The 24,730-nt window shown below is 39.4% G+C and overlaps 2 protein-coding genes across 34 annotated transcripts in view; one reads left to right on the top strand and one right to left on the bottom strand.

The window, feature by feature from the left end:
• Window positions 1-20,675, bottom strand: part of ZRANB3 (zinc finger RANBP2-type containing 3) — a 210,242-nt gene extending 189,567 nt beyond the window's left edge. For 3 of the 4 annotated variants that reach the window (XR_008911173.1, XM_007494092.3, XM_056793810.1), the window contains exon 1: window positions 20,511-20,646. The gene's annotated coding sequence lies outside the window, so the exon portion shown is untranslated. Of the gene's footprint in view, window positions 1-20,510 lie in introns of all 4 variants that reach the window. The other variant, XM_007494093.3, reaches the window with a different exon arrangement.
• A 237-nt stretch (window positions 20,676-20,912) lies between these two features.
• Window positions 20,913-24,730, top strand: part of R3HDM1 (R3H domain containing 1) — a 159,040-nt gene continuing 155,222 nt past the window's right edge. For 9 of the 30 annotated variants that reach the window (XM_056793775.1, XM_056793791.1, XM_056793792.1 and 6 more), the window contains exon 1: window positions 21,492-21,662. The gene's annotated coding sequence lies outside the window, so the exon portion shown is untranslated. Of the gene's footprint in view, window positions 21,268-21,474; window positions 21,736-24,730 lie in introns of those variants that run through there. The other 21 variants (XM_056793778.1, XM_056793782.1, XM_056793796.1 and 18 more) reach the window with 10 other exon arrangements.

The following is a 24,730-nucleotide window of genomic DNA, read 5'->3' on the forward strand; positions in this document are numbered from 1 at the left end:
GAGCTAAACTGGATGTTTTTTAACACATACTTCAGGGGGGGATTGTATTTTAATTTAAAATACAAGATTTTTGATTCTTTGTTTGAGATTGTATTTTTATAAAAATCCAAGATTTTGATTTTGTTCGAGAAAAGATCTTCAAGGAAGAAGCTTGATAACTCCTAAATCCAGAGAATGAACTGTTGCAGAAAGATGCCAAAAAACCCACACTACATCAAGAAGATCAAGAATGAACTTTGGGTGTGGTTGATTGAACTGAAGTTTGATTGAACATTTATTATAAATGTACACATTTATGCCGAAAGGGACTGCCCCTAATTTGGCTTTCTGTCAATGAGCCTAGCAAAACACTGGTTTTGCTTTTTTTCTTTTCTATTTCCTCCCTCACTACTCTAATTTCCTCTTAGAAAATTGAATATCATATGAATCTGTAGTTAGAAGTGCGTTTAGGACTACAAGATGAGTATGTTAAATGATCAATGGGGAGACTAGTCTCCCAATGATCATCAGGGAGGTTTGTGAATCTTAAAATTTATCAGACTCTACCTTAGAACATTATTTTAAGGTTATTCCCCACTTAAACAATGAAGGTACTTGATCAGAAATATATTGGGAACTTTAAAATTACTCCACCCATACTTAGAAGATTAGGGGATCTAGAAAGTAAGGGTTTGGAGCGCGAAGTAGGAAGGAATCAGTCTGAACTCCAAGAGGGCTCAGCCAAGATGCCTGAACCTCAATTAGCTCAAGGGAAAACTCACCACCAAAACCCAGACAAATAGCTGCCACCACGCCAAGATGTCGGAACGCTTAGCACCCAGCCAGCCAGAGACACCTCTCTGGGAAAAGCGGGCGAAGAGAGGAAGTCACATACTTTATATTAGACAGTTTTACAACACTTTCCTGCATCTCATCTGTACCAATGATAGCTTAGCTTGACTTCGGACAGTCCAGGGGGTCTGTCCTCTGCTTCTGCACATGTCTGTTGAAAGGCATTTTCTCAGATACTTAATCCTTGAGTATGGTGCAGACATTCCTGACCTTGTTAAACTAAGTAGGGTGGAGAAATGTAAAGTTCCCAAGACTTGATTCTTTTAAATCAAGTATCACCATTGTTACTAATCAGGAAATAGCTAAACCAGATCTTCTAAAGTACAGTCTGAGTAGGGTGGAGTAGTTTTAAAATTCACAGGGGATTGCAACAGCAAGCCAAACAATATAAATCTATAGCACATCCCTTATTCCAGAAAAGGTGCATATAAACTAAGTATATATAAATGGAATTATTCAATTTATGTGTACAGATGCATCACGTGAGCTTGTTTTCAAGGTGAAATCTTCCTGTAAAGCAAACTGTTATTTTATAACACCTTAATGTATGTGTTCTGTAAGTTTAAATGTTCCTGAATCTGATGTTCTTAAATGAAACAAATCTGTATTTAAAGAATTATATACTGTGCAAGATACTCAGGTCTGATGTATATTCATTAAATTACTTAAGAATTAGAGATTTATTTTAAACTACTGATATTATTTCCTTTTTTTAATCACACAAGTTAACACCAACTCTAATTAGCATAGCCTTCATCATTTGATTTCCACAGATAAAATTTTAGACATTCCAGATGATAGTGAAAAAAGGCAACAAAAACACTTTTAGATCATCTAGCCCTATATCCTCTGCAATAAAACATATTTCCTATAACTATATAAAAGTGTTTAATACATTATGTGAAAAATATCAGATTTTGTGCTCTATATTATGACCATTATCACTATAATGTTTGAATGTTTAAAAAAATAGTCTTCAAATAGTTAGCAAGATAAAGTATGTACCACTTTATGTAATTTGGTTCCAAAATAATTTGTCACTAAAGCCAAATTTCCTTTTCTAATTAGTAACAAAATTTCCTAGCAACCTAAAAATGTATTTCTAGGTAATATAGATTAATATAATATATAAATTATATCTATATAGTTGCAAACTTTTACCAATTACCTCTCCTAAAAGTGCATTAAAATTTTTTAATTAACAGAAATCAATTTAATTTACTTCTCACCCCACTCCATTAAAAAAAAAAAGAAAAATTAATTACTTTTAACAAATATGCATAAAGAAGGAAAATCACATTGTCTAAATACTAACACATACATAAATAAGGAAATTGGGAAAGATATTGATTAGGTATTGGTAAGATAAGAACTTTAAGAAAAGGGTCTCTGAGGATGCAGTCAAGGCAGAGTTCTGTGTGTGAGATCAGAATTTGGAAGAAAAGAAGCAGATAAAATTCTGACAGTTGGTGACATACTAACGCTCACTCACTGGTTTCAGTTAGAGAATCCCTCTGGCTTTTGATGAAGACATACATCTGGACCTTGCTCTTTGCTATTATATAGGAGAGAAAGAACTCTAAACCAACTGAAGAGGTTTTCTTACTCTCTTTACTGTGAGAATTCATCTGGGAGAAAGAAGTTGGAAAATCTGATTTGGTGGAGAATGGTTTTGAGAAAAGAAAGAACAAAGGCCTGTTTTGCCTGGACTCTGGGATATCCAAGTGGTACCCTCTGTTTAGATAGCCACTGCCATAGTGGGCTGCCTGACTTGGTTTTTACTTGGAGACATCTTTAATAATATTAAGTTAATTTTAATAAGGATTATAGTTAGATTGTAGTCAAAGAGCACTTGGGGTATGTGCTAGATAGATGAAAAGTAGCTAGAAGACAAAGAAGAGTTTGCTGTGAGGTGAACACAGAAAGTGGGTGAAAAGTTAGTTCCCCTTTAGTGTTAAGACTTTCCTTGGTACTAATCCTTACATTCATATCATTAAATATAAATAAATAGCTTTTTATAGAAATATTTTGTCTCCAAGAAACTTACATACTGGCCTGGTGAAGGGAAGTCATTCCTGGATTTCCTTCTGAGGGGGAACTGAAAGATACTTTTGTGAACATCAACAAAGTATTTTACCCTAGCATCCTCCTCAACATTAATAAATATCTACAATATTTCACACATAAACAAATATATAACAGATTTCTATATCTACAGATCTCTGTACTCTAAATCTATTACCTCTGTCAGGAGGTAGATAATGTGTTTTACCATTAGGCCTAGAATTATGGAAGATCATTATACTGATCATGGTTCTTAGCATATATGCAATTAGGTATTATATACATTTATATGGACCAAACCTTCTTAATGGAAGTTGAATATTTAAGAAGAGAACAAGTATGAACTGGAACAACCTCCAGGAATTGATGCAGAGTGAAAACAGCAGAACCAAGAAAACCTTATACACAGAGATGTAATGGATTTCTCTACTAGCAACAATGCAATGATTCAAGACATTTCTTAGGGACTTATGAGAAAGAACGCTATTCACATCCAGAGAAAGAACTGTGGGAACAGAAACAAAGAAAAACAACTGCTTGACCACATGAGTCGATGGGGATATGATTGGAGATGTAGATTCTAAATGATCACCCTAGTGCAACTATTAATAATATGTCAATCGGTTTTGATCAATGACACATGTAAAACCCAGTGGAATTGCACGTTGTCTAGGGGAGGGGGTTGGGAGGAGGGGAGAGAAAGAACACGAATCATATAACCATGGAAAAAATTTTCTTAAATAACCAATTAAATAAAAATTTTTAAAAAGAGCACCTGAAAAACAAATATTTCTTTCATCATACATGTATGACCTAATGTCTTTACCTTGGTTTTATTACTCAACTAAACTTATATCTATAAAATCAAATAGAAAAAAGGGTCAATTTATCTGTGAAATCTGTGACAGATCAAAGCAAAAAGGGAATAAAAATCTAAGATTCAGTCAAAAGGAAAATTTCCTTTTAAGTTATGGATTACTGAAATGATAAATGGCTTTTCTTTATCTATTTTTATACTAAAACAATTAGCACCAGTCTTTAATATTTTAAGACAACTAAAAAACAAGTGCACAATTTAAAAAGGAAATAATTAAGTATCAGTTGGGAATAGGAGAGAGGATATATTAAACAGGAATAGTTTAGTACTTTGGAGATTTCCAGGGTCAAGGTCATCTTACATGTATTATTCCCTTTCTTTCCAAAAACCCCATCCAATATTTTGAGTCCTGAATGCTTAATTTTATATGAATCTATACAACACTATAAAGACAATCGATCTTAAAAGATTTAAGCACTGCATAATACCTGAAACATAGTAGGCATTTAATACTTACTGACTAAATAATGACTCATTTTTACCCACCTTCTGACACATAAACAATGTACTCAAGGTGCAGATTAAGCCATGCATTTTCAAACATAGTTAATGTGGGAATTCATTTTGCCTGTCTCTATTATTTGTTACAATATCTTGTTTTTTCTTTTTCCAATGGGAGGCAGGGCAGGGGAGTCTGAAAGGATGGGGATAAGCAAAGAAAAGGTGGGTCTAAGCTTTTTTTTAAATGCAGAGAAAAAAAGTATCATCAGGATGGCTTTAAGCAAGTTGTATATGATAAAGATTTGTAGTTTCATGCACGATCTTTTTTCCATTTGATTATATATTAATATTGGCTATATGGAAATGCCCCCATTTTTGTTGAAGAATAAAAATAAAAACAAAAACAAGAGGTCTGCTTCCTTTTCAACCATACCATTTTTCACAGCCCAGCATGCTGATTTCCTAGTATTATTTCTAGGGTTCAGTTTGCTTTCAAGGTATCTAGTCACAATCCTAGGTGGCAGTGAATGTATTTGTGGGGGGAAAAAACTTGTTAAAGAATTTGTAAACACTAGCAATTTGAACTGACATGTAAAAGAAGAGGTTCATTATAACTGGTTTGTTTTTTCTCTTTTTTTGTGTGGTCTTAACTTTAAAAGCCAGATTCATGATTTATACATTTGTTTCCTAATAAACATTGTCACTGAGTCATAATAAAATTTTCATTGAGTATTTTACCCTCAAAAGACAAGTTTGACATTTTCTCAGTGCTCTTGGGTTAACTTTCCCAGTAACTCTTGGCCTCCCCATTCAACCTCCTCTCTCCTCAAGTACTTTTGTAATATTTTCTCTCTATGAAGATCACATATAGCTATTCTACCATGGAGGAATCAAGAAGGGAGAGACACAAACACCATTCTCTACCAAAGCATTCTTAAAATGCAGAAATGTGTAATGAGCATAAAATATTTTGGTCTGCATATTCATTTTGAACTTCTGCTTGGTATCCTATCTAGACCACAGAGCTGTTAAGGTGAAGAGAGCGCCTCATAAGCTGGTATATAAACGGATGACCAGGATTTTACATAACCTGATCTGGCAGGATAGTCTCTTCAAGGCCAGAGAGCAAAAATGGCTGCTCTCTCTGACCTTGGGGCAGTGAGTAACCAATCTGACAGCTTCCAGAGATAAAAAAGGTTTAATCATGATGACAACTGGGTTGAGGTTTATTCCCTACAGCTAATAAAATATAACTTGTTTTCCCACCAACTGATGTCGATGGCAAGTCTCTTCAGTCCTGGACCAAAGCCCAGGCTATGCTGACTTCCCTCTCTGCCTCATAAAATCCTTCTATTCTTAACTAAACATAGGCTAAATTCACTTGGGAATGAGTCTCTAGATTATAAATTGAATAGAAATGGAGATAGGTTTTCAGGAGCATTTCAGTCTCCCTCTGGGGATAACCCCCCAAAGGAAAACTGACAAGTGTGATCAGCTCCCTCTCAGATCTTGTTCTTTTCAGTCACAGGAAAGTTTTAAGTCTCAGCTGGTTTCGGACTCTTGTTAAATTCTCATACAGGAATGGTTTCTACTTTCTAAAGGGATGGAACCGGGGTGTGGGAGCCGATTGTCTCTCCAGTGTCAAGACACAACTCTCAAGGCTGGTAGTTGGAAATCCCAGCATCCTCTCCCTTCCAAGATTTTAAGCGGGTTAACCTCTGTCAGTCTTGTTTCACAGCATTCTATCACACTCTCCTGGTAGTCCAGTTGCCTTCCTAAAATCTCCAATTATAGAGCTAAGTTGAAAGTTTAAAAATCAGTGGATTCATTCATTACCCTATCAGGTCTTATAGACATATGAGCAGATAATATCACCTCTAATTTCTATAGCACTTAAAATGAAAATTTATAAAAGGCTAGGTTCACAATAACCTTTCATTATTTGAATTTCATAGCTAAGGGTTCTAAGAGCAAGTGACTCTTTCAAAGTCATACAACTAGTTAATGCTAGTTAAGACTTCCGATTTCCAAAGTGATCTTCTACTATATAAAAATGCCTTTTTGTGTATATTTGTTTCTAAAATTCACACTTTTTTTGCTTAGCAACTGGTTGGATATTAACTGGAAGGTTTAAATAGTAGGAGAAAGTATGGGACCTCATTGTTGACTTCAAATAGTATTTGCTATTAAAAACGAATAAAAAGAGTAATTTTGGCTTCAGAATGAATAATGAATAGTGTCAAAGTGTAGGCATAGCTATTTAATTTGGGAATTGAGGAGATAAGCAAACCTGTATACCTACTATTAGAGTATAACTTTTTAGTGTAAATCATGCTATACTAATTGCATTCTACCCAGGTAAAATACAACAATTATTGAACATTTGCTAGTGCAAATTTACTTGTTACTCATTTCAAGAACATTTATTTATTTATATCCATTGGAATCACTGAAATATTCTGGATTAAACTGTTGCTTTTTTATTTACTAAGCCACAAACTATATGCTACCTTGAGTTTTTAAATTTTTTTTTAAATTCTTTAAATGTTGGGCAAAAGAAATATGACAATGTCATTTGAAGAGATTCCACAAGTCATTGAGTCATCCCTAAAAGGTATGTAGAGAATTGAAATGCAGACCTAGAACAGAAAATCAAAGAGTCTATTAACTTATTTATGTCCCCATTGAAACTAGATGAGGGAAAAATCTATATAAAGTACAAAGGTTGAAATCTAGATTATATACAGAAAAATTCACAATCACTAGAAAGAAACTGCCCAGTAGCCTGTAGTAATTTGACTTTTTATTCTAGCCAAAATAGTTGATACTTAACAATCACTGTTTTCATTGATGACATTGTTGCAGGTGAGGCACGAGACAGACTCAAATGCAATTTGAGATGCAACTGAAAGCATTCCAGAAATGTGGCAACTGATAGGTCTTCTTTTCTGTTGGGCTCTAATAGTTCCAACTATCTCAGAGTAATCTTATAGATATGGATAGCTATGAAGACCATTTCATTCCTCAAAGACTTGGCATCACACACAAATTATTTATAATAACTCTTGATATTTACAAGGTATGGAATGAGACTGATTCCATATACTAAACACAAAAATCAATATATATATATATATGTATATGTGTGTGTGTGTGTGTTTGTGTGTATATACAAATACATACTAATATTTAGGAAGCATTACTAAAATACAAGATATTTTCTGATTTCTTTTAAATGCCTTAATTATTGACATATATTCCTTAGACTTTTTTTTCTGGAAGCTGGATAATCAAGTGGCTTTTGTTTCTTTTTCAAGAACAAGTATGATTTTTAAATCATATTAATAAAGGAATAAGTTATCTAATTTGGATTATTGTCTGCAGAAAACCAAATACCAGTGAATCAATTTACATTTATTGAGCACCTACAATTTTCAAGGTACAGTAATAGTTAAAGAAATGATACATGCTCCTTGCACTCAAGGTATTTAAAATCTCATTGAAGTTACAGTATATTAAATTATAATAATAATCCAAGGTCATTTATAAATACTAAGTGTAGAAGCAGCTAGGTAGCACATTGCATAGAGGGCCACATCTGGAATTGGGAAGCTCCAGTTCAAATTGTTCGGTTCAGTTCTGGTTCCAATTCCAAGGAGGAGACACACACAGTAATGCAATACACAAGAGGTACTTTATTCAAGCTATAGCTTGGGCCTGCACGAGAAGTAAAAGACCCTGAGCCTTTCCTAGACCTGGCTTATATAGAGGGGATAGGGATGGGGGTTGTCCTGAAACCAAGATGCCAAAAGGGAAGGCACATCAATCTTAGTCTCTGCCACCCAGATGTTTCTCTTTAACATATGGTCATGGTGACCTAGGTCAGGTCAGTGAGACCTGAAATTCTGAGATAACATATCCTTATGGTACTACATAAATAAGGATATGTCAATCTTAGTTCTTGGGATAAGGGATCCATTAGGGGGTCATCTGGAGGGCAAGTTCCCATGATATCAGTCTGTTTCTTCATTCCCAACTTCTTTTTAGGGAAATGAGGATTGCTACTCATGGGAATGGGGTCCTTGTAGGGGCACTGATGTCATTTAAGGGTAGATATTGCTATCTTAGGACCATGAGTTGGACTGTGTTAATCTGGTCTTTCACAAACTGGACCAAGCGATGAAGTATACAAGGCCCAAAAGCCAGTAGGAGAATGAGAATGACAAATGGTCCTACAAGTGTGGAGATCAGGGTGGTGAGCCAGGGGGATACATAGGAAGTTTGGGGGCTGGGGGTCGCAAGGCAGGATTCGGTCCAGTCATGGTTGGGGCTCTGGATATGGCCGGGGATCACAAGGCAGGATTCGGTCCAATCGTGACTGTGGCAGGGGTTCTGGGTACCAATGATTTTTTGATGAGCAAAAGACAACCTGGGTCATATCTGTCCAAATAGTAATGGAATCCCGAAGTTTTTCCCATCAACCAGCTATCATGGGTGGGTTGGATTACAGTGAGGTTGAGTTACTGGCAGTTTCCCTTTTTTAATGGCTGGGTATGTCCTGTCCAATCAACCTCACATGGGGTACAGCCAGGAGGGCCCCATTGGAGTGTGAGCCACGGGTCAGAGACCCAAGGACCCAGTCGGTGGCAAGAGTCTCACAGCCCCAATAAGCACAATAATAGTGATAGGGCTCATTGCAATAAGATTTACTGGGGTTTGAAGTGGGGCAGAGATAGTATCCCGCACTGGTTCAGGTAAGGTTTTATGGGGGCCAAATCACAAAGGTAAGCTGTGAAGGAAGGGGCCCCTGATGTAGTAACTGACTTGATGACAACCTGGTCTTCCCACCTCTGCAGTCCATTATCAGGGTTGATGGGGATTAGGAGATTCTTGTACCGAATTAAGGAGTTGGTGGAGCAGGAAATACAGGATAAGCAGAAGTCGCATTTCTATGTGTCACTCGGAGCTTGAGTGGATTGGACAGGTGTTTATGGATAGTCCAGGAGTCAGTGGGTGGCAAGTCAGCAGGCGTTGATTTCCAGATATGGGAATGGTGTATCCAAGGTCTAATCCCGTCCACTTTGAGTGCTGAGGGGTGAAATAGAAAATAAACTGAGGAAATTATTTCAGAGGCTGCCAACTCCTGGGAATACTCCATTTGGAACCTTCTTCTTGATTGACAGCCAGGACCCCAGATTAGTTCTTTCGTCTTGGCTTGTCCTGCAAAACATCTCTCTCTTCATGTCTCTATCACAGGGGGTAACAAAGAGGGTTACAAAGGGACCCTTCCACCGGGTCTGTAAGGAGCCTTTCTGATGTCTTTTAACCCACACCCAGTCACCAGGTTGGTAAGGGTAGGGGTTATGAGGGGAAGGTTGAAAGAGGTTCTTGCACCCAGTCTATACTAGTCTTGAGGACCAATTTGATTAAAGTCTCATTAATTGTTCTATTCATCCTCTCTACCTGGCCTTAATTCTGGGGATTATATTCACAATGTAACTTCCAATTTGTCCCCAGAGCTGCAACCACCCCTTGTGTAATTTTACTCATGAAGGCTGGACCATTATCTAAGGCAATGGTCTCAGGTAACCCATACTGAAGGTTAATTGCTTCAAGAAGCTTCTTGGCATCTATTAACAGAGTTTTGGTCTTAGTTGGAAACACCTCTGGCCATCCTGGGAAGGTGTCAACTAGAACAAGGAGATATTTAAATTCAAACTTTCTCAGTTTTATTTCAATAAAGTCAATTTCACAATGTTGGCAAGGCCTTTGTCCCCTTATCCTCTGCCCAATGTGTTTGTCAGGTTTGGCTGCACAGAGGAGTTGGTATGCTGTGAAAGAATCGACCAGCCGGCAAAGGAATTGGCTTCTCTCTATATACTTGAGTTTGCCTTTGTCCAAGAGTTGTGCGAGTTTTCAATCTCCTAGGTGGGAGAGGTGGTGCAAGTGAGTAGTAAGGAGCTGCCCTAATGTCTCTGGAAGGGGCAGATTCCCATCAGGGTCACAGTACCACGCTCTCTCGGCTTGTCCTAGGTGGCTCTTAATCCAAGTACTGTCTTCCTCAGTATATTGGGGTTCTCCATCTGGTGGTGGTGGGATGGTAGTTGTGGCGAGGATCGTGACTTGTCGCCGAGCTGCCTGTTTGGATGCCCAGTCTGCCAATCTGTTCCCTTGGCCTTCCAAAGAGTCTCCCTTTTGGATGCCCAGGAATATGTACCACAGCCATTGCTTTTGGTTCCCAGACTGCTGATAGGAGATGCTGGATTTCAGGAAGATTATGGACTGGGGCTACACCAGAGGTAACAAACCCCCTTTCCCAATATGTCAGGGCATGCACATGCAGGGTGGCAAAGGCATACCTGCTGTCCATATATACTGTGGTTCTTTTCCCTTCTGCTTTCCTAAGGGCTTGCATTAAGGCAACCAACTCAGCTTTTTGGGCTGAGGTTCCTTTGGGTAAGGCTGCTGCCCAGTTTCACCTGCTGAATTCACAACAGCCACTCCGGCCAAGTAGTGCCCATTTTCAAGAAAGCTGCTGTCATCCGTGAATAGGATTAGGTCATTGTTTGGTTCGTCTTGTAACCCGGGTCGAGCAGTGATCACTTCTGCTAAAACCTCTCCACAATCATATATAGGGGCTGGATTGGTACAAGATGGATTGGGCAGTAGGGTAGCCGGGATGAGTAAAGAGATGACCCTAAACAAGATGTGTGAAGTATCTAATAACAGTGATTGGTAATGTGCCAGTCTGGCGTATGGAAACCAATGGTTCACCGCCTCTTTCAATACCCCCTCAATAGCATGAGTGGTAGAGGGAATTAAAGATTGTCCATAGGTTAGTTTGTCAGCATCCTTAGTTAACAAGGCAGCCGCAGCTACAGTGTGAAGACAAGGGGGCCACCCAACTGCTACAGGGTCAAGGCATTTTGAAATATGTGCCACTGGTCTATTCCAGGGTCCTAACCTTTGGGTTAACACCCCTTTTGCAACCCCATGTTTCTCCTCAATAAAGAGTTGGAAGGGTTTTTTGGGGTTTGGAAGTGTTAGGGCTGGTGCCTCAAGCATGGCCCTACGAAGGTGTTGGAAGGCCTTTTCGGCCTGTGGGGGTATACGGCCAGAATGCCTCTTGCGAGCATTCTTAAAAAGCTGCCGGACTTTCATCTGCCCCTTGCCTAACTAAATTAACCTTGGCCAAATTAGTGGGTTTGCGGGCCGCCACCTGGAGCCCGGTGATGAGAATCCGGCAATAGACACGGAGACACTCCCTACTTTCAGGTTGCTCAAAATCCCAATTGGGACAAGTGAGAGGGAAGGCTTCTTCGATGAGGTGTTGCTGGGTCGTAGGACAGCCGCTGACCCTGTTAGGCATTTTTGCGGGCCTCTGTGAAGATTCGTTCACGCTCTTCGAGGGTTAAAAGGACCTGCAAAAGCTGCTGACAATTGTCCCAAGTGGGACCGAGGGCAGACATAATACTCACATCAATTAGTTTTTGGGGCTCCTGAGAAAAAGGAGGGTTTTGGGTCTTCCAATTATAGAGGTCACTGGAGGAAAATGGCCAATATTGGTAAAGTTGGGGGGCCCCTGGAACTGACGGGCCCATGACCCGCACAGGTAAGATGGTGCTAATAGAAGAAGGTTTCTCAGTCTCAGGGTCTGGGGTTGGTGCCCTCCCTCTTCCCCTTGTGCAACTTGCCAGGGGACTAGAGTTGGGGATACCCGCTGCAACTGCCTCCCCAAGAAGATGATTTAGATCAGGATACAAGAGGGCATAAGGAGGTGGGGAAGGATTGTGGGGCTATTGTCTGAAACCTGTAGAACTGGTTTCTTGGGTGAGGAAGCGGGAGAAGCGGTCGCCTGTAGTTGGAGGGTCAGAATTCGGGGACAGTCCTGCCTTGTGGGGGGTAGGGAAGGGGATGGTTGCAAAGGTTGTAGGAAAGGCTACAAACACAAGGGTGGGTTTTCACACTCACCATCTAACGATGCTCCTTAGGACTCATTGGGTCCTCAGAGGACTCGAACCTCTATTGCAGGGACCCGGTCCCTGTCCCAAGTCCAACTTGGACAAGGGGCCTCTAACCACCCCAAAGTTCCTACTGAGTGCTCCTAACAAATACTCTAGAAGGGAAATCTCACAATGTCTTGAAACAATACTTCCGCTTCCCAGCCGTTCCGGCCCAGCCCCTCACGGGACTTAGGAACCGTGTACTTGGCAGATCCTCACTCAGAACCAGGTGAAAGTGGCCTTAATGGATCCGACCTGGCAATAGGCTGTCTCCATATAATCCACGGAGCACGGAATCTGCCAGCCACTTAGCCGTATGCTGCAATCCAGACTCTCTCTTCCCCATACACATCCACACAAACACACTCAGATTTCCCTTCAGGGATTCAAGTACCTTTATCACTGTGTGGTCCAAACCTTTGGAATCCCGGACGAGTCCCCAAATGTTCGTTCCGGTTCTGGTTCCAATTCCAAGGAGGAGACACACTCGGTAACGCAATACACAAGAGGTACTTTATTCAAGCTATAGCTTGGGCCTCCACAAGAAGGGGAAGACCCCCAAGCCTTTCCTAGACCTGGTTTATATAGAGGGATAGGGATGGGGGTTGTTCTGAAACCTAGGCGCCAAGGGTGAAGACACATCAATCTTAGTCTCTCCTACCCAAACATTTCTTTAACATATGGTCATGGTGACCTAGGTCAGGTCAGTGAAACCTGAAGTTCTGAGATAACATATCCTTATGGTACTACATAAATAAGGACATGTCAATCTTAGTTCTTCGGATTAGGGATCCATTAGGGGGTCATCTGGAGGGCAAGTTTCCATGATATCAGTCTGTTTCTTCAAAATCTATCACGTATTTGGACACTATGTGAAATAGCAGCCTAAGATCTCTTTCTTGGATTTATCTTGTACAACTGATTAATGTGGGACTTGAAATTCAATAAAAAACCATAGATCTTTTTCATGCTCATTTTTGCCAACCTATGTCTCCTTCACTTGTAATTAACAGTTTTTTTAAACCCACATACAGGACTTTATATTTAATCTTATTAAATTCCATTGTGGAAATTTAATATTGAATTGTAATATTATTTTGAAATTTTTTCCTTAAGCTTCCAAAGGTCAGGTTGAAACAACCTGCTGTCAAAACCTAAGGCTACACTTAAGTGGTTCCCCAAATATCACCTCCCCCACCTCCATCAAACTGTGTTAGAACCTCCCTTCCTTTGTTAATATCTCAAATGCACAAAAGGATTAAGGGCAGGGCTGACCAGCTATTGTGAACCAAGATCCAGTTGAAAGATTAAGGGTGATCAGCCTCATTGACCTCATCTAAAGTACAGTGGTTTAGCCATCATTGATGATAAAAGAGTATGCTGGCAGATTCTGGATCAATTCAAGTACACATCCCTTCTTTGAAGAAGTAATGAAGGAGAAGTTGCGATCTCTACCTCCACCTCCTATATAACATAATATAAATATAATATACAATATTACATATTATAATATATGATATAAATATTTCAAACTATTCAAGGCCAAAAAGAAATCCCTGGGGCACACCACTAGGGACCTCCCTCCAAGCTCACAAAGAGTTGTTAGTCTAGTCACCCAATCAGTTTGAAATCCACATATGTGTAAGATACTATTACCTAGCATATATTTCTCCATCAGTTCCACAAGGATAATATGAGATACTATCAAATGATTTTCTGAAATATAGGTATACTACAATTCTATGTAAATGTATGATATCTATAAAGATAGATACAAATAGATTAAAAACAATAGACATTCTCCCAATCTACCACCTCTGTAACCTTATCCAAAAAGGACAACAAGTATGGCAAGTCCTATTCTTCATAAAAAGTATGGTGGTTCTTAGTGAATTTTAGTTTTTCAAAGACTACTTCCAGAAGCTTAGCAATTAAATCTATGGTTTCTTTTAGTATGCAAGGAAAGAACTTAGTGACTTGAACTCAATGAGGGCAGCTAAGAACTTGCTGTTTTGACTCCTCAGTTACCATGGGCTATAGTGCCTTGATCAACCATTTTTGTTCAAATGGCTCCACCAATTCAATTATATTATCCACTATTCAATGGTAAAAAAAAAATACCATCCTATTGAGGAATTATTATTCCTATAGACCATAATTATTCCTTTCTCCATGCATTTGAACATTTTTCTCCAAATAAGGAGTATCTTTCTTCCTCCATTCTTTCATAATGACTTCGTGCATACTATATTCCATGATGATTTTTCCTTTTTTTTTCCCCCAACTCCTTTAGGACTTGTATTCTGCACTGTAGTCTAATAATAAGACTAAGAACTAGTATTTATATAGTGCTTTAAAGTTTGCAAGACACTGTACACATATTAATTTATTTGACCTTCACAAATAATCCTGTGACAAAGGTGCTAGTCAGACTATGGAGCACAGACAAATTTTCACTGTCTTATCTTATATACTGACTAAAAATGGACTACAAACTTCTGGAAGGCAGGAACAATTTCTTATACCTATATATTTTTCCCAGTAATAATAAAAATAGCTAGCATTTATGTAGTGCTTTAAAAGTTTGCAAAACATGTATTTACCTCATTTTCTCATTTCTGTGCAGTGGCAGAAAATATTTGTGGTACTTGTTGATTTCTAACAGTCTACTGTGGAGATCTATACCCCACAATATCAAAATGAAAGTAGCTAAAATAATTCTTAATTGCCTGAAATATATCTATTTAATTCATTTTCTTTAAGTCCAGTCCTAGTCTCTCTCCCAAGCTTCACTCTCACATTATCAAATGTCTTTTAGACATTTTGAGCTCAATGTCTTATAGACATCTCAAACTCAAATGACAGTTACAAAATTCATTATATTCTCTTCCTCGTTCTATTCTCAGTTCTAAATTTTAGAACCAAAACTTTACTCTGCACTTCTTGTCTCCTCCTGGAACTTCCCTCAGCACCTAGAACTGCACAGCCTTGGAACATTCAATATTCTGCTACCTTCCTCAAAAAGGCAATCTCTCTTGGGAAATGTATTTTGGAAAGTTATCAGGCTGCCCTGCATTCCTTTTCATCAATGTTCCTGGCTTCTGGACTTCAAAATCAAGACCCTACATGGACATACATTACCACAGCTCCCTTTTCAGTGTTACTTTTTTCCACTAGAATATTATTAGTTCCTTGGGGGCAGCTGAGCAGTGGCTCAGTGGATTGAGAGCCAGGTCTAGAGACAGGAGGTCGTAGGTTCAAATCCGACTTCAGATACTTCCTAGCTGTGTGACCCTTGGCAAGTAAGTCACTTAACCTCCACTGCCTAGATCTTACCACTCTTTTGCCTTGGAACTAATACACAATATTGACCCTAAGACAGAAGGTAAAGGTTAAAAAAAAAAGTTATTTCCTTAAGGACCTTGAATGGATGCCTGCAACTTAGCACAGTGGCATATTAAAAGTATGTAATACATGCTTGTTTCCTTCTGCCTTTCCTTTCCCATTACTGCAACTCATTCCTCTTCTAAACTATATATTTTTTTTCTAATGAAGGCACCATCATTCTATCATACATTGGCACCCTTGTCAAGGTTCATTTCTATTAATTAAGATCTATGAGAAAGTTATTGTCTCAGTTACACTAGCAGAAAGTAAAGAATAATACATCTTATTTATCCTTCCATCAGAAGAATGGTGTGAAGTTGACACCTGAAGCATTTTAAAATTGGTGCAGGCAGTTATATTGCCACTAATTTGGGCAGTAGAAATTTCCTTACAACTCCATATCTTTGTCATTATTACAAGACCCCTGGATTGGCAAAAGATATATACATATTTTAATCCCTCTCCTGTTGATCTATTTTTTAAATTTTATAATATTTTATTTGATCATTTCCAAGCATTATTCATTAAAGACAAAGATCATTTTCTTTTCCTCCTCCCTTACCCCCTATAGCCGATGCGTGATTCCACTGGGTATCACATGTGTTCTTGATTCGAACCCATTGCCATGTTGTTAGTATTTGCATTAGAGTGTTCGTTTAGAGTCTCTCCTCTGTCATGTCCCCTCAACCGCTGTGGTCAGGCAGTTGCTTTTCCTCGGTGTTTCTACTCCCACAGTTTATCCTCTGCTTATGAATAGTGTTTTTTCTCCTAGATCCCTGCAGATTGTTCAGGGACATTACACTGCTACTAATGGAGAAGTACATTACGTTCGATTATACCACAGTGTATCAGTCTCTGTGTACAATGTTCTCCTGGTTCTGTTCCTCTCGCTCTGCATCACTTCCTGGAGGTCGTTCCAGTCTCCATGGAATTCCTCCACTTTATTCCTTTTTGCACAATAGTATTCCATCACCAACATATACCACAATTTGTTCAGCCATTCCCCAATTGATGGGCATCCCCTCATTTTCCAGTTTTTGGCCACCACAAAGAGCGCAGCTATGAATATTCTTGTACATGTCTTTTTCTCCATTATCTCTTTGGGGTACAGACACAGCAGTGCTATGGCTGGATCAAAGGGTAGACATTCTTTTATCAACCTTTGGGCATAGTTCCAAATTGCCCTCCAGAATGGTTGGATCAGTTCACAACTCCACCAGCAATGAATTAATATCCCTACTTTGCCACATCCCCTCCAGCATTCATTACTTTCCTTTGCTATCATGTTAGCCAATCTGCTAGGTGTGAGGTGATACCTCAGAGTTGTTTTGATTTGCATCTCTCTGATTATAAGAGATGTAGAACACTTCTTCATGTGCTTATTAATAGTTTTGATTTCTTTATCTGAAAACTGCCTATCCATGTCCCTTGCCCATTTATCAGTTGGAGAATGGCTTGGATTTTTGTACAATTGATTTAGCTCTTTATAAATTTGAGTAATTAAACCTTTGTCAGAGGTTTCTATGAAGATTTTTTCCCAATTTGTTGTTTCTCTTCTGATTTTAGTTACATTGGTTTTGTTTGTACAAAAGCTTTTTAATTTGATGTAGTCGAAATTAGTTATTTTACATTTTGTGACTCTTTCTATGTCTTGCTTGGTTTTAAAGTCTTTCGCCTCCCAAAGGTCTGACATGTATACTATTCTGTGTTTACCCAATTTACTTATGGTTTCCTTCTTTATGTTTAAGTCATTCACCCATTTTGAATTCATCTTGGTGTAGGGTGTGAGGTGTTGACCAATTCCTAATCTCTCCCACACTGTCTTCCAATTTTCCCAGCAGTTTTTATGAAATAGTGTATTTTTATCCCAAAAGCTGGGATCTTTGGGTTTATCATATACTGTCTTGCTGAGGTCGCTTGCCCCCAGTCTATTCCACTGATCCTCCTTTCTGTTTCTTATCCAGTACCACATTGTTTTGATGACTGCTGCTTTGTAATATAGTTAAAGGTCTGGGACTGCAAGGCCCCCTTCTTTTGTGTTTTTTTTTTCATTATTTCCCTGGATATCCTTGATCTTTTGTTATTCCAAATGAACTTTGTTATGGTTTTTTCTAAATCAGCAAAGAAATTTTTTGGGAGTTCAATGGGTATGGCACTAAATAGATAAATAAGTTTGGGTAGGATGGTCATTTTTATTATATTGGCTCATCCTATCCATGAGCAGTTAATGTTTTTCCAATTGCTCAAGTCTAGTTTTAGTTGTGTGGAGAGTGTTTTGTAGCTGTGTTCATATAGTTCCTGTGTTTGTCTCAGGAGATAGATTCCTAGGTATTTTATTTTGTCTAAGGTGATTTTGAATGGGATTTCTCTTTCTAGTTTTTGCTGCTGAGCTGTGTTGGAGATATATAGAAATGCTGATGACTTATGTGGGTTTATTTTGTATCCTGCAACTTTGCTAAAGTTTTTGATTATTTCAATTAGCTTTTTGGTTAAATCTCTAGGATTCTTTGATTCATTTTCTTAAGGCAAGAAACTTACAGACTACACTTGTAAACTGAAAGTATCACTATATCTTAGGTTCATTCCAGTTCTAAAATTTTTTTATTCTAGTACATTCAACATTTAATGCCCTAGTATTCACTGAGAATTCAACATTCTCTGCCTTGGTAACCTAAGAGAAAAAAACCTTAAAAAGGTTTACATCACACCTGGTAAGTATGAAGTAATACAAATTTCATCACAAGTTATCATATAAATATCATCAGGGCATCTATCTATATGCTACATACTATCTGGAAGTTACAATACTATAGAAATAAGAGGTATTACTTTCAATTCAAAAGCCTACAATCTGAGGCAAAAATACAATGTGAAACACAAAAGGAAATAGTTGAAGGAATTGAAAATAAATGCAGATATAGGTCAAGGTATGAGAGCAGAAGTTATATAGCAGAGAGAGAGAGGTTTGGAGTAGGTACAAAAAAGTGAAAGTGGGATTAGATGAATAGAGAAAGAAGTGAAGACCAAAAATACAATGAAAGTCTCAAATGAAAAGAACATGGAAAAAGGGGGAAGATTTCAGTGATGGCTTTTTCTTCCCAATTACAGCATAAGATGAAAGGAAGAAAAGATGTCTGATACTCATGTACAGTTAAGGTAAAAATAAATGAGGACCTAATTTTTTAGGCTATCTCAAAGATACTGCAATTCCTTAGCTTATAACTAAGTCCTAAGAGTCACACAGCCAAGTATGACCATCACAAGGCCCTTCCTTAGCATGGCAAAGACTCCCATCCTACCCTCACACTGCATACTGAAGTTTTGTGGCTTTTCTCCTATGACCATGTCTCCGAAATGCAAATTAACCAGATTTCAACCATATGAAAATTTTGAGGAAGAATTCACAGGATTACAGATTTAGAGTTGAGAGGCATCTTGGAGGCATTCCTCAAGTCAAATACTTTCATTTTCTATATAAGTTTTGCCCAAGATTGGGCAGGTTGATAAGTGGAAGAGACAGCATGTGAACTTGGCCAAGCACTTCCAACTTCAGATACAGAATTCTTTCCACTGTTAATATACTTTATTCAAATTCACATTGTTTTGGTTTCATCTGACATGTCCCATTAAGAGACAGCTGGTTATATACACTGATCTCAGTGCTTTCAAAAATATTTTTATATACATCTTTGTGTATATGTTTATATATATATACATGCACATACATATGTTTTAAATATTGAGACAATTGTAATCAGGATGGTGCTCAGAATCTTATCTGTGACTTCAGGCAAGTCACTTAAATTTTGCCTCTATTAATAATAGTGCCTAACTTTCAGAGATGTTGTGAGGAGCAAATGAGAATTGTAGAGCACTTTAATAAATGCTTGTTTCCTTCTTAAATTAACTGACTGAACTATCTGTAATACTAGTGCATACACTCAAATTATTTCCTACTTATCTGGCTTATATCTTGTTTATGCTTAACTCTTCATTAGCATTAAAAAGCCTATCCTATTTTAATGCAAATCTAGCTAGGGGCAAAGGATGTTTTTGTTGGGGTTTTTTGTTTTGTAAATCAATCTCAAGTACCAGACAGTGCTTATACTGGGGTGAATGTAAAAACTGTTACACCTAATTTTGCAGAAATTATTGTACAAATGTAAAATGACCCTTTAATTATTTAGTTCATAGACATTAATAGAAACCGTGAAATGCTAACTCAGATTGTCTGTATTTTGTGTTGGATGATAAACCAAGATGTGTATGCCACGGTAATAATCCAGTGCTTTAACAAATACAGTTGATAATCATTTTAGGCCCTGTACAATAGTGTTACTATAAACTCTGTTTGCTTCCTACCTTGTTTACATTAAACAGAGGATATTCAGTAAATTTTTTCAATTGAACTTTGTATAAATGCTGACTCAACCTTGTTACCACAGTTTGGCAGTCATGGGGCTATTCAGTGAAGAAGCAGTGATTTACAAAGAGGATTGTGATAATGTTCAAATCTGAGCTAACCAAATGCATGCAGATCTAAGAGGGATATTATAAAATAAATTGATTTAATTAAAAAAAAAATAAATGCTTGACCGACTTTCCAGGAGGGTAGAAAAAAACTTAAATGATGCCTAACAAGTCCAGAGGCTGGCATTTATAATGCTTTTTTAAAAGCGCTTTACAAATAATATTTTATCTTGACAGCAATCTATTAGAAAAGTACTATAAGTTGAGGAAAATGAGGTAGATGTTAAATGACTTGCCTAGTGTCACAAGAAATAGGAAGTGTCTGAGGCCCTCCTGAGTGAGGTCCAACTCTCTCCACTGCGCAATAGGCAATTGCAATCCCGCTCCCCCGCCCCACTTCTTTTTCCCCTCCGCCTCCAATATAACCCTCTCCAAACCTGGGCGACAGTTGAGGCGAAGAATACCTGCGGCCACGCAGAAGTCAATCCTACACCGGACCCAGGGGACAGTGAAGCTCAGACTCCCGCCACGGGTTTGGGAATGCAGGCCCGTCCCCCAGCGGAAATGACGTAAAAGAGGAACAGCAAAAGCAAAGACGGTAGACGGAGAAAAACAATCCTAGGCTCGTTGCTGAGAAAACCTCTGGAGATAACTTTTCTTCAAGATTCTAGGAAACTAGAAAGACTGGAAAGAAAAGTCCTCAGTACAAACTAACCGGGTGGGGGAAGGGTTAACGACTTCCCGCCCCCAAGCCTTCTCCCTTCCCATTGGCCAAGGTCGCAAGCCTCCCGGAAACTGCAATTCCCATGAAGCTCAGCGAAATGTACACGAAGTAGTGTTTGCGAGGATGTTACAAGCCCTAATGGGAGCTGTAGTTTCCCGCTAAGAGGTGTACAGGAAAGGTGGAGGAATCGTTTCCCTCAGCTACTGAAGCCAGGTGTTGAAAGCTCGGAGGACTGGCGCTCCTAATAAGCCCACCTTATACCTCAAGGGTGTTTCCTCAACTCTAGCCATAATAATTACGCGAATGAAAGACTTTTCAGACTCTCGGGAAAGATTTTTCAACCCAGCCCCGCCACATTCCCCAGACTCTGGGTCCTACTCGTGTGAAAAGGTGGCCTTGTTACAAGTGGAGATGGAAAAGCCTTATCACTTAGAGCGATCCAGGGATTGGCCAATGGCCGCGTCCTTCAAGTAGGGGACCCTGAAGCCGATTGGCTCTTTTTTTTTTTCTCGGGATGAAGTAGGGTTGGCACTTAGCTCGACCGCGGCCTGGGAGGGGCACAGCGGGGGAGGGTAGAAAGGGGCGGGTTTCAAGAATTGATTGGTGGGAGTTAGTGTCTCTCCTCAGCTCTCTGAACAGCAATTGGCCAGCTTTCCTTTGGAGGAGGTGGACGGGGGCTAGTGCGTGGTGGTGGTGGGCGGGTCTTCTTTAGCAGCGGTAGCCGCTGGAGCCGGTGTCCGGGGCTGGTGATGGGGTTAATTCTCTCCCTTGTGACTCCCAGTCGCGCCCACCCAACCCCTCTGTCTCCCTGCTGCGCCGCGCTCCGACCGCCTCCTCCTCCTCCTCCTCCTCCTCAGTAACTCGGGTAAGAGACATTTCCACCACCACCACCACCCTCTCCAGCCCCCGCCACCTTCGTCCCCCGCTTCTACTCCCCGGTATGCCGCTCCTCCTTCCCCCGCCCTCCAACCGGTCGCTCTAACGGAGAAGGTGCTTGGTCGAGGAGCTGATGGGGGTGGGGGGGTGTGTCGAGAGGGAGGAAGAGAGGGAGGGAGAGGAGGGGGTGCCCTTTCCAGCTGTGCCGGCCGAGGCCCCGGGGATCCGCCTGCGCCCCCGGCCCCTGGCTGACGGTGTTCGAAAGACGCGCTCCCCCTGCCGCCGCCCCCCACCCCCCCGCCGCCGAACCTTGGGCCACCTCCCCCCCCCCCCTCCCGGGGGACATGTGAAAACCTAGTCCCCATAGGCCTGTGGAGGAAGCACGGGGGGAAGCTCTGTGGTGCCCGTGTCCCTGCCATGGCGGCGGCGGCGGCGGCGGCGGCTGCAGCTGCAGCTGCAGCTGCTGGAACTGCTCCTGCGTCCCCGAGGGCTCTGAGAACAGAAACTGTGCAGGCCCGAGAGACGCCGATCTCTCTGTGGGGGGGGGGGGGGGCCATGCCTGTGCACCCGACTCCTGGGGCCCAGACAGAGCCGTAGCAGTGGCCTTATGGGGCGAGGGGGGTTAGGATGGAAAGGATTTTTTTATTTGTTTTGAAAAAAATACTTTTTTTTTTAAATTTCGAGAAAATGATATGACCTTGTTTCACTAGTTTGAAGGCAAGAAAATGTTGTACCACACACATGCAACACACACACACTCTAGTCCTTTCCTTAAGTAGGGTATTGGAATTAGTATTGGAATTTTTTTTCTGTTCTTCTTTCTGTCCTGAGAAGCATTAGGACCGGTTGGGTATATATGGAGGAGCAAGTTGAGCAGTGCTGTCAGTGTCAAATACCCCCTGGAAGGGTATTTCTTTTCATGGGTAAAGATGTGTTTGAAGAAAGCATTGAGAAAATTTGCAGTGGGGTTATTTGGGGTTTGTTTGTCCACCACCTACACCCCCCCCCAAGTTCTCTCCGGTCCTTTGCCCCAAAATTTGTTTTCTGTCTGAAACCCCTGAGTTACAACTACATCAACTTGCCTTTTCTGTGATTGGTATGTTTTCAAGTTAATCTAATAAAACATTGAGGTACTTCCCAATATAAGTTTAGAGCTTTTGGTCAGTAGCCATTAAAAAAACGACTTAACTTTTTGGAAGATATTGTCAAGGTAAAGCTGATATACTTAAAATTATGTTGATTAGAGTTAAAGTACAAGATAAAAAATGGTTACCCTCGAATCCAAATGTAGGAGAGAGTAGTTTGTATAACAATTTTACTTTGATTATGATAATAGGATCTTATCTTTTTGTTTGGTTATATTTTTGGTTTACTGTCAGTAGTTAATACACATTTATTAAGCACCTACTTTGCTAAATGCTTATTGCATTTTGACCAATTCCTTTAGTCCTCAATCTGGAGATTGGATGAAGTACCATTTTCTTTGGCATATGATAGCTGTCCTTAACTTATAAAGGTGCTTTTTGGCATCTTTTGATATTAACGGGCCTATTTTAATTCTAGGAACCTGAACTGAGCTTACTTGCCCCACATTGTTCCATTACCCACTCCAGAGCTTTCTCTATAGGAATAACTCAGTTTAGAAAAAGCTAGTGGATACTCAGTATACTTCAAAATGGTTTTTTGATTGACTAAATCTATTTATAAATTTAGCTACTAGTTGCATTAATTGTGAAAAAAAGTTCATCAACATGATGGGATCAACCTACACACCAAATAGGTTTACTTAGTCACACCCATGTGTGGTGTTTATACTTTTAGAACTGGGACTGGTAATTTTACTTATAGGTGACCTTTGAAAAGAAAGTACAATTTGTTACTTAAACAAAAGTTACATAGAAAATAGATCAGATATACTTTATTTTGGAGAGAATTGAATATAACTAATTTGATCTTAGAAAATGCCTTTTGGTTTGGATTCTTCCTTTCGAGCATGAATAACAGTATTAAACAATCATTCTTTCATTAAATTCAACCTAAAGTTCTTTTAAGAAATGCATTATTGTGGGGCAGCTGGGTAGTTCAGTGAATAGAGAGCCAGTCCTAGAGATGGGAGGTCCTAGGTTCAAATTTGGCCTCGGACACTTCCTAGCTGTGTGACCCTGGACAAGTCACTTGACCCCCATTGCCTAGCCCTTACCACTCTTCTGCCTTGGAGCCAATACACAGTATTGTGTGTATATATATATTTAGTAAAGGTTTTAAAAAAAAAAAGAAATGCATTATTTTGGGGGCAACTGGGTAGCTCAGTGGATTGAGAGCCAGGCCTAGAGACAGGAGGTCCTATGTTCAAATCTGGCCTCAGTCACTTCCCATTTACCTAGCCCTTACCACTCTTCTGCCTTGGAACCAATACACAGTACTAATTCCAAGATGGAAGGTAAGGGTTTAAAAAAAAAGAAAGAAATATATAATTTTGATAGAGAATAAAATGATAACCAAATATTTATAACATCAAGGAATATAGCATTGAAAGAGATTTCTTCAAAACTGCCTCATTTTATACATGGGTAAACTAATAATAGTTGATATCTCTTACATTTTAAGAATTAAAGAGCATTTCCCCTATTTCACTTGATCCTCAGAACAACCCAGTACCATAGGTGCTATCATCCCCATTTTTTAGTTAAGGAAACTGAGGCTCAGAGAGGCCCAGTGTCACAGTTAAATTTCTGTGTCAATATTCAAACCTTCCAGTCTTCTGAATTCCAAATCCAGTACTCTCCATTACAACACAGAACTAAAATTTTAAGAAGTCACTTGTCAAAGTCATACTGATAGTAAGATTTAAACCTGTTCCCTTTGTCTTCAAATACTGTGCTTTACTAGGATATTAATTTCACTACTATAGTTTGTTTGAAAAGTCTTAGTGTACTTTTAACCTATTAAATTTAATGTGCAGGGCATTTTCTGAGTCACTGAGGCATATAGAGATCCGTGGTCATCCCTGCTCTTAAAGGGCTTTTATTCTAAGAGCCATCTATAGATGGAATAACT

Source organism: Monodelphis domestica, chromosome 4 (genome assembly GCF_027887165.1).
Source record: "Monodelphis domestica isolate mMonDom1 chromosome 4, mMonDom1.pri, whole genome shotgun sequence".
Classification (NCBI taxonomy): domain Eukaryota; kingdom Metazoa; phylum Chordata; class Mammalia; order Didelphimorphia; family Didelphidae; genus Monodelphis; species Monodelphis domestica.